Source organism: Phyllostomus discolor, chromosome 3 (assembly GCF_004126475.2).
Source record: "Phyllostomus discolor isolate MPI-MPIP mPhyDis1 chromosome 3, mPhyDis1.pri.v3, whole genome shotgun sequence".
Lineage (NCBI taxonomy): Eukaryota > Metazoa > Chordata > Mammalia > Chiroptera > Phyllostomidae > Phyllostomus > Phyllostomus discolor.
The window spans coordinates 62,337,984-62,348,820 of record NC_040905.2 but is presented as its reverse complement, the minus strand read 5'-3'; positions in this window follow the sequence as shown (position 1 = coordinate 62,348,820).

Below are 10,837 nucleotides of genomic sequence, written 5' to 3'. Positions count from 1 at the left end.
AGCTTGTAAACTATTAAAGAATTTGTAATGCAAGAAACTTTTTCAGGACTTGCCATGCTTGTTTGTTTTTCAGGAAAAAAATAACTGCCAGTACAAACACTTGATGAAAACATTTATCTATCAACTGAGCTCACACAGAAACTGGAAATTGGAACATACCCGTTCGAAATAAAAAGTCCAATTGCTGAAACACTAGAACTCTTTCATAAAGGAAATTCTTCCCAATCAGACACCATTCAGCCTAATGAGCGCCACTTCTCAAATGGCAGAAATATTAAGTGGGATGAATCATAACAGTTGGTTTCCACCAACTGCCACTCTACCATACAGGAAGCTGGTTGTCAATGGGTGGTAGGGTGTCACAACTGTCCAGGCAGCTCAGGCTGAGACGTGGTGAGGCCAGTAAGAGAAGGGGAAAGCCCCTCAAGGGAACTTCTACAGATAGTAGTTTAATACATGGTTCTTTTGCAAATTTTTGACTGTGATGCAGAGAAAGCTCTAGTTAAATGTCATAGTTCACAGGGATTATTTTCTATCTAGGGAAGGGATATAAGAAGTAGGGGTATGGCCCAGTCTGAGTTTATAATAAATATATAAAGTGACTAAAGATATAAGAAATTAAAATTGTTGAGAAATAATACATTTGCTGGGATAAGATTGAAAAGGAAATTGACTAAACTGCTATAGAGGACTTGTTTCTTTCTGTCAGAGATGTTTAAAGTTAATTCTATTAACTACAATAATCATGGCAATGTGTACTATTGGTGAAAGGACAGACATACAGATCAAGTAGAAAACAGAGAGCTCAGAAATAGGCCCACATAAATGTTATGGTCAACTGATTTTTGACAAAGGTTCAAAGGCAGCTCAATGGAGAAAAAAACATCTTAACAAATGGTGAAAATCTATATGCAAAGCAATGCATATAGATTTTGCTAGACATATATCTCTCACTTTATATAAAAATTAACTCAAAATGGGCCAGACATAATGTAAATGTAAATTTCAAAATATTTAGACAAAATATAAGGAGAAATTTTTGTTACTAGGCAAAGAGATTTTAGATGTAGCACCAAAAGCACTATCCATTCAAAAATTGATAAATTGGACTTCATCAAAATTAAAAACTTATTTTTTTGTATAAAAAAAAAAGGTATATTTTGCTCTGCAAAAGACACTTGAGGAGAATTTAAAAAACAAGCCACAGACTGGGGGAAAATATTTGTAAATCATATATCTGACAAAGAACTTGTATCTAGATTATATAAAGAATTTTCAAACCTTAACAATATGAAAACAAATAACCCAACTTTAAAACATGAAAAAGAGATGTGAAAGACACTTTGATGAAGAAGATATAAGAATGGCAAATAAACACATAAAAAGATACTCTAGTCCTGGCTGGTGTGGCTCACTTGATCGGAGCATTGTTCTGTAGACTGAAAGGTCACGGGCTCGATTCCTGGTCAAAGTACAGGCCTGGGATGCAAGTGTGGTTCCCTGTTGCAGCATGTACAAGGGGTCCTCCTGGTTAGGCATGTATGAAAGGCAACCAATCCATGTTTCTCTACCACATCAATTTTTCTCTCCCTCTCTCTCTCCCTTCCTCTCTCTCTAAAATAAATAAGCATGTCCTCAGGTGAGCATTTAAAACAAAAGAAGATATTCTACATAGTTAGTTATTAGGGAAACCTTATGAGATACTAATATAAATCACAATGAGATACTAATATGCACCCTCTAGAATGACTAAAACTAAAAACAAAAACAAAAAAAAAAACAAAAATTGACAATACAAAGTGCTGATAAATATGCACAGAAACCTGAACTCTCAAATGCAGCCACTTTGGAAAATAGTTTGGCAATTTATTATAATACTAACTGTACACTTACTACATGCTGTTACTTCTACTGTTAGGTAATTGCCCAAGAGAGATAACACTTACGGTTCCATAAAAATAATCTGTGAGTGTTCATAGCAGATTTATTCAGAATCACAAAAATTTAGATAAATTGAAATGTCTTTCAACTGTGACTAAACAAACTGTGGAATGGCCATACCATAAAATACTATTCAGCAATAAAAAAGGAACAAATTGTAGATATATGCAACAACATGAATGAATCTCAGATCAATATGCTAAGGGGAAGAAATCAGACTAAAAAGGCTACATACTGTATAATTTCATTTATATGATATTCTGCAATAGTAAAGCTATAAGAACAGAGAACAGATTAGGTGTTTGCCAAGGATGAAGAAGAAGGTGAAGAGTAGAGAGAGGACAGTATGACAAATGAACCACATGAGGGATTTTTGTTCAGAGGGGTGCTAGAACTCTTTTGTTTTTCAGATGTATACAATAAAAAGTACATTTTATTGTATATGAATTAAAGATAATTTTAAATGAGTTTATTCTTAGCTAACACTTAGATATTTTACAATATACTTTCTGGGATAATTGCCATTTCAAATAAAAAAATACCTTCAAATTTTCTGTTTTTTTGAAGTAAAATTTTAATGCCATGTTTCTATTTTGGAGAATATTCAAAAATAACATTTAATCAATCTATTCAAACATATATACTGAGAGTGAGTGTGTAAAAATAGGTTAACTTTGAAATGGCAAAATAATTTTTTTTAATTTCAGGAAACTAAAAATAAAGCAAAGATACTAACCAATTCAAGATATACATAGGATGGACCTCTTCCTCCATGCAAAATACAAGACGTCAGCATTTGGCAAAGAAATCATGTTGCATGGCTCTCTGTACCACTGAAGTTTAATATGATCTGCTGACTCCTGTACCATTTCTTCCAGATGGGTCAGAAGCATAATAGACCATTAACACTGTGGAATGCTGCTGTTTTTTAAAAATGTGAATACCCTTGTTAGAGGCCAATACTACCTTTAAAAAATTGAGATATAATTGACATATAGCATGTTAAATTAAGGTGTACAATATATTGATTTGATATATTTATAGTGCAATATGAGGCTAATACTCTTTGGCAGGTAAATCAACTCATGTTATTTTTAAAATAATTTTTATGTTGAGGAATTTTGAAGAGAAATATCACAATTCAAATAACTAGAGTATTTAAATCACCTAAAATCACATTACACATAAGAGAAGTGATTTATTAAGAGCAAGGATTAGAAGAATGGAATCAGAAACTAAGAGCAGTTCTCCTTATTCTCAGTTAATGGCTCAGTTAATGCTTTTAAGATCAGATTACAGATTATCAAACATATTCTGTTAACTAGCCACTGTCAAAGTTAATTTTCTATAACAATTGGAAGAGGGGGTATTACCACTTGAAGTACTATTCAATAATATCAGCCCTTGGAGATAAACGCATTCCTTTCCTTTTTCAGTTACATAATATTCCCTGGGATTGAGCTGAAATTATAATCTATTTAGGATGGAAAATATTAAATGTACACCCAGCAAACTTTATTCAGTATGTAACTACTATCAATAGCAATGATCTCTTACTCTTAAAATGCTTTTTGCAAGTAATTACTTAAGTATCACATTGTTCATGATGTCCACTGATGTTACCCTATTTCAAACTCCCAAATGATACAAAGCCTTCTTTGATTATTGTTCTCCTTGCTTACATCCCCCTAGTAATCTTTTGTTACCTGTACATTTGAAATCAAAGTGCCTTCAGGCTCCCCCTTTACTACCTACATACCTACTTTCTGTCGTAACATAATGAATGAGGCATGCAAATCAACACATTTCCACGGGTATGCACTGAGGGTAAGTGCAATGTCTAAGGAACAGCTGTTGATTTACCCCTTTTCTTTACATTCCAAAACACAGGTCTGGATGCAAGTGACTGAGCTTGATGTTCCTATTGGGAAAATCTTGGAACTGTATACAGAGTCACACACATACCCCTCAGACATAAGATACCTGTGTCAAGTAGTACAGCCCACCATTATTCCAGGGAAGCAGGGATACAGTCCTTATGGTGAGCAGGATTTGGGAATACTCCCCAGTTATTTCCCTTCTCCTCCTCCTTCCTCATAACCTCCCTAAGAAAACTTGTCCATTCCATGACTCTCACTATTATCTTTTTTTAAATTTTATTTTAATTGTTGTTGCAGTACAATTTTCCATCTTTTACTCCCATCTCAACTCACCCACCCAGCCCTCCCCTCACTATTATCTTAATAAAATTGACCCTGAAGCCTAAGGCCCACATTTCCAAATGCCTGCTAAACATTTTAACTCACATATTCTACTACCATCTCTAACCTAAACCAGCTCCTTCCCCTGATTTCCTTATTTCTTTTCATATCAGTACTATGATGGCAGACTCTCCAAAAAACAGAATTATCTTCTGGAGGACAGGCCCCTTGTAGGACAGTCTTCCCCTGCTCGGTGAGTGTTCTAGGAACCTATCTTTATCAACTGGTATTGTTGTGAGAGGCTTCATTTGGCTTCAGTGAATTTTTCTGAAGACTCTTTCAATGTATTTGCCCATTTCATGATGGGTGATTTACACACCTGCCCGCACCACACTGAGTATTCAATAGTTTTTAACCAAAACCAACATGACCCCCAGGCCCCACCCTCCCTATTCACCCAAACTTGCCCCCAGAGATTTTTTTTTTGTTTCCCTGGATGAAAAAATGTCCTCAAGATATAGAAGAGGTGAAAAAAAAAGTGGCAGAAGCACTAAAAGGCATCTAAATTGATGAGTTCAAAAACTGTTTTGAGCAGTGGAAAAAACGTCTTAGTAGGTGCATTGCATCAAATGGAGAGTACTTTGAAGGTGACTTGAAGTTTAAACATGTAAGAATAAATATGCAATTTTTTACAAATGAATTCCAGGGTTTGTTTTTTTTTGGCTCCCCCTCGTATCTTCTAGTAAACCAAACTTGAAGCTAGTAATTTGGGGTTCCTCATGCTCACTCACTTATCATGCCCAAATAAACCTGCCAAATCAGACAACTCTAGCTTCACAGAGCCTTTCATATCCTCCTCCTCTTCTGCATCCTATTATCAATACCCTGGCACAGACCTTATTGCCTTTGTCTCTTAGACAAAGCAGCTTCCTTTTTCCAGTATCTCCCACTCCAACCCATTACTCATGCTGCTATCACTTGGATAGTCCTAATTTATCGATTGGAATATGCCACTTCCTGGTCAGAAGCCTCCACCAGTTCCCTATTGCTCACAAATAAAAGTCCATACCCCTTAATCCCATATGGAAAATTTTCTTTTTTTTTTGTTAGTTTCTTTTTTTAATTTAATTTTTTTTAATTTTATTTTAATCATTGTTCAAGTACAGTTTTCTCCCTTTTACTCCTAGTCCAGCCCACCCACCCAACCCTCCCTACTTCCCTCCCATTACCCCCCACCCCTAGTTTTTGTCCATGTGTCCTTTGAATTTGTTCCTGTAAACCCTACCCATTCCCCTCTGAAATTCCCTCTTCTCTCCCCTCTGGACACTGTCAGTCTGTCCCTATTTCAGTGTCTTTGGTTATATTTTACTTGTTTCTTTGTTTTGTTGTTTAGGTTCCTGTTAAAGGTGATATCATGTGGTATTTGACTTTCACTGCCTGGCTTGTTTCACTTAGTAGAATGCTTTCCAGCTCCATCCAAGCTGTTGCGAAGGGTAGGAGCTCCTTCTTCCTTTCTGCTGCATAGAATTCGACTGTGTAAATGTACCATAGTTTTTTGATCCATTCATTTACTGATGGGCATCTAGGTTGCTTCCAGCACCTAGCTATTGTAAATTGTACTGCTATGAACATCAGGGTGCAAAGGTTCTTTTGTATTGGTGTTTCAGTGTTCTTAGGATAGAGTCCCAGCAGTGGAATTGCAGGGTCAAAAGGCAGATCCATTTTTAGTTTTCCGAGGAAGTTCCATACTGCTTTCCATAGTGGTTGTACCAGTCTTCAGTCCCACCAACAGTGCACTAGGGTCCCCTTTTCTGGAAAACTTTCTTCACATCTGTCCCCAACCATTTTTCTGTCTCCATCAGTCACAACCACCTTCATGTGCCCCAAATGCTATTTAAAATAGATTACTGTCTTTCCCCAAAAACATCTTGTGATACATAGCAAACCACTACTTATAAGATCCCTAAACTTAGAATGTTTTAATACTCCCATTATTATAGCTACAAACCTTTGATGCTTCAATGCAAACTCTTTGTGAAGCTTTTCCCAATCCCCTGACCAAATATGTTCCAGCAGTCCAGAACTCCTACAACTCTGTTAAGGGCCTGGATGCTATTGCTCATCTAATATCTCTTAACCTCATATCCTATTTCCCTTATTAGACTATACTTTCATGTTTCTAATTATGTAAATATTCTAACCAATGAAAGTCATATTGGTTCTTAAATTTCCAAAATACAAAGCAACAGCAAAGGCTTCCAAATAGTTGACTATAACAGATCAAACCATCGAAGATATGATACTTGAATAAATGGCTGATTGTAAACAAAATGGAATCAGGGTGACTACAATTCTACTTCTCTAAGTAGAAACAGAAAGGTCTTCTGTGTTCATCTGTGAGATATATTTATTCTCTAATTTTTGCCACAATATGTTCTAGAAACCATATTATAAAGTGAGTGGTGTTTTCCCATGGGAACAAGTGATGTTATTGGGGATTGTGCTTTTGACCAAAGACTCATTATCAAATAAATAATTAACAACATGCAATAAAAGCAAAGATACAACTGTACATCCTTATAATTTAAAATTATATGAACATTTTCCAATGGGCAGTTATGTGTATGTTTTTTATATCAAGGGTTTTAACATATCATAAATTATCTGTGCCACACATTAAAGTAAAATCAGCTTTCATTAATCTCACTAAAGTCAATATGCTAGCTATAATAAATCAATGCTGAATGGGTCATTTTATTTGCCTTCTTATTATTTAATTGTATATCTGGTATTTGTGTAGAGAGAGTGATTCAAATGACTTCAGTCTTGCTTTTAACACAAAAAACAAAACCATTTCCCAAGCTGTCTCCAAAAGTAGAACCAACCATTTCCTCTTTATTAATTTTACTGTGACAACCTGACAGATTCGGTATAACTCCTCAACCTTACAGCCATGCTCAAAGATACAAGTGCTATATGAGGAAAAGGAAATCTTAGGATCCAGCTAGACTCTTACCAACTGGGTGATACACAGCCTCCCTAAACCTCATTTACCTCAGTGGTAAAATGAATATGAAACAAAGAAATAAGGTAACTTAATTGCTTTCAATCTGCAAAGCCCCATCAAGAATAAGCTGTAATTAAATATCCATTTTGTTCTTGATGCTGATGATGTTTGGCTCACTATTAGCATGTTCACAAGTGAAAAACTGCAAAAACCTGACATTTTGCCCTCTCCAGGGTTCCTACCTTCCTGGTTTATTCAGAAACACACACACTCCTTTTTAGTACATCATGGACACAATAAAAATTGTGAAGTCACTCTTTAATGCCCTTTTCATTCTCAAAGTTTGATACTTTTCAGGGCACTTTGCACTGTGCTAAAAATCCATAAAAACAATGATCATATGGGAGAAAGGGACACTTTGGTCACTAGATTGTGCAATTCTGTGGACAGGACATTTTTTCAATCAGTACAAAAGTGAGTTTTCTTAGTGTGCAGGAGGATTGAGTCTGAGCCTTTTGCTTTCAAAGGATATGAACTTCTTAAAGACTGCTCTTCAAATGAAGAAAGGCAAGGAATAAAAAGGTAAACACACTGAAAAAGGTGTTAGTAAAGTCTGAGTATCTCTGTCTTAGTAAGCCAGAGTTGTGTTTTCTAAATATCTGAGAGTGAGAGATAACCCTGCCCACATAGTCTTCTACTCAGCCTAACAAAGAATAAAGAAAAGATTTGATCTATGAATTTGTTTCTGTTTTGTTTGTTCATTTATTTTTTTGATTCCACACATAAGTGAAATCACATTTGTTTTTCTCTTTTTAAAAAATTTTTAATTAAAAGAAATTTACTGTATTTTCTTCCATTGCCATTTAACCTTTTTATACCCCCCTAACTTTAAAAAAAATTGATTTGAGAGAGGGGAAGGGAGAGAGAAACACCAACTCATTGCTCCAACCATTTATGCACTCATTGGTTGACTCTTGTTATATGGCCTGACTGGGATTGAACTAGCAACTCTGGTGCATTGGGACAACACTCCAACGAATTGAACCACCTGGCCAGGGCTGTCTAACTTATCTCAATTAACATAATACCTTCTAGGTCCACCTGTGCTGTTGCACATGGTAGAATTTTATTCTTTTTTATGGCTGACTAATATTCCATTGTATATATGTATCACATTTTCTTTATCTACTTTTCTATTGATGGACACTTAAGTTGCTTCCATATCTTAGCTATTATACATAATGCTGCAATGAGCATAGGGGTGCATATACCTCTTTGAATTATCATGTTGGACTCATAGATACAGAGAATAAATTGAGGATCACTAGATGGTAGGGTGGTTGGGGGAATGGTGAAAAAGGGAAAAGGATTAAGTACAAATTATCAATTACAAAACTAGTCATGGGGATATAAAATACAGCATAAGGAATATAGTCAATAATATTGTAACAACCATGTATAGTGTCAGATGGGCACTAGACTTACTGGGGTGATCAATTCCTAAGGTATGTAAATGTCTACCCATTATGTTTTACACCTGAAACTAATATAATACTTCATGTTAACTGTAATTGAAAAATAAATTATTTTTTTAAAAAAGAAGGGGTTTGAAGTGGAAGTGGGGAGATGACAGAATGGAGGGTACTTTACCTATTCCCAGATTACAATTTTTGAAATGAACCAGACTGTTTTAGGAGAAGGAAAGAACTTTGGAGACTAAGAGAGTATAGAGGTAGAAGTCTAGGGGTGGGGTAGCTTTCCCGAAGACTGGGTTGCCAATCCCAGGAAAAATAAGAAGGTTAGACAACCTTCTTATGCAGAGGTCCTGTGAAGATACAGGACCTCTGCATCTTCACCTGGAAACAATCAGCTGCACCTGAAAACCACCGAGGCCTTCAACACTCCCATATCATCACAGTCCAGCACCTTCAGTTCTTATAGCATTGTGTCTGGCTTGCTTCACTCATTTTGAGTAGCTAATGGCCCTTAAGGCATTTGAATTGGTGACCTTAGCTCCAAAGGATAAATGAGAAATGGTCAGTAAGTATGTAGTAACCAGGAATGAGGGATGCCCTGGCAATTGAAGGGTGGCAAAGGGCTTGATGTTCACCATCTTCCTGCCTACATTGTATGATAGACATCAGAAATGGAACAGGTTCGGCCTCAGGTTACTTTCTTTTCACCTTTTCCTCACATTAAATTACTGTGTAAGACATATTTTTTCTCAGTTATTAAATTCAAATAATAGCTACTCGGTATATATAGTGACTAGAAGGACACTTAAACAGCTGATTTCAGACCTGTCTCTCCTGCTTGTAATAAGTTAGGTAGTGTGAAAATGAATGAAGGAAACAGTCACCTTGGAGTCAGGAGGCGATGAAAGGAGAGCTCTCCCACACTACCACTCATGGAAGCTTATAGAGTCAGCAAAAGGAAGGTTTCTTCCCTGCTTGCCTCAGCATAAGCAACTGCTCTCTACTTGTTGCCAATAAGACACCACTACAACCTCAAACTCTCATTGTCCACCAATTGGTTCCTGTTCAAAATAACTCTCCCCAGTTCCCTTCGGAAACCCAATAAAAATTTATCTATCTTGTCTCTTTGAACTTGTCTATGCTTCATTATAGTTTGTATGTCCTAAGTTGCAATTCCTCTGCCATTCTCAAATAAACTCATTTGCTGCTTGAATAACCTTTGCTGTTTAAATTATAAGGTTGAGCCTGGCTGGTGTGGCTCAGTAGACTGAGCCTGTGAACCAAAGGGTCACTGGTTCAATTCCCAATCAGGGCATATGCCTGAGCTGTGGGCCAGATCCCCAGTAGGGGGCACATAAGAGACAACCATACAATGATGTTTCTTTCTCTCTCTCTCTCCTTTCCCCTCTCTCTAAAAGTAAATAAATAAATATAATCTTTTAAAAATTTTTAAGTTTGACAGCCAGTTGTTTTTAAAATAACGGTGTCTCAATTTCCTCATTCATAAAATAAATGGGTTCACTTAGAATGATCATTAAGATCATTTTTATTTGGCCTCTCCCCATCTATGCCACCTCCACTTATCTAGAATCTACTCAGCCCTTGAGAGCTGTTTAAGTTTCACCACTTCCACAAAACCTCTCCAGACTTCTCCTTTCTTTGAATTTTTGAGCTTATCACCATTACCAGCTAACTGGGCATTTATTTTCTAATTGTTTTGCATTGAGTGTGTTAGTTCATTCATCATATTAAACAGAAAATTCCTTTAAATAAAAGACTATCCCATTTATTTTTACCCCCCCCCACAGCATTTTACACTGAATTGACATTTGATAATTATTTGTTAATTATTTAAACTGAATAATAATACAGAAAAGATTTATAAAATGGTGAATTTCCCAAAGAGCAACTTTCATCAGCCCTCTCAAAAGGAATTACCCATATCTGTATCACAACTTGCCCATCTGATGCAGGCAGGTATAATTCATCTTATGCAATACTACTAGATTACCATATTACTTTGTATATGGTCATTGCTTCCTTCCATAGTAAAAAAAAAAAAAGCCTGAAAGAGAAAAAATACAAATAACTCACTACAATAATTTCATATCCAATGAAAGATTTTTACCCACTAAAACTGGGTACGAGGACTTTTTTTTTCTAATATAATTAAGAAAAGAAAATCAATTACTAGAAAGTGGCTGCAGGTCAGA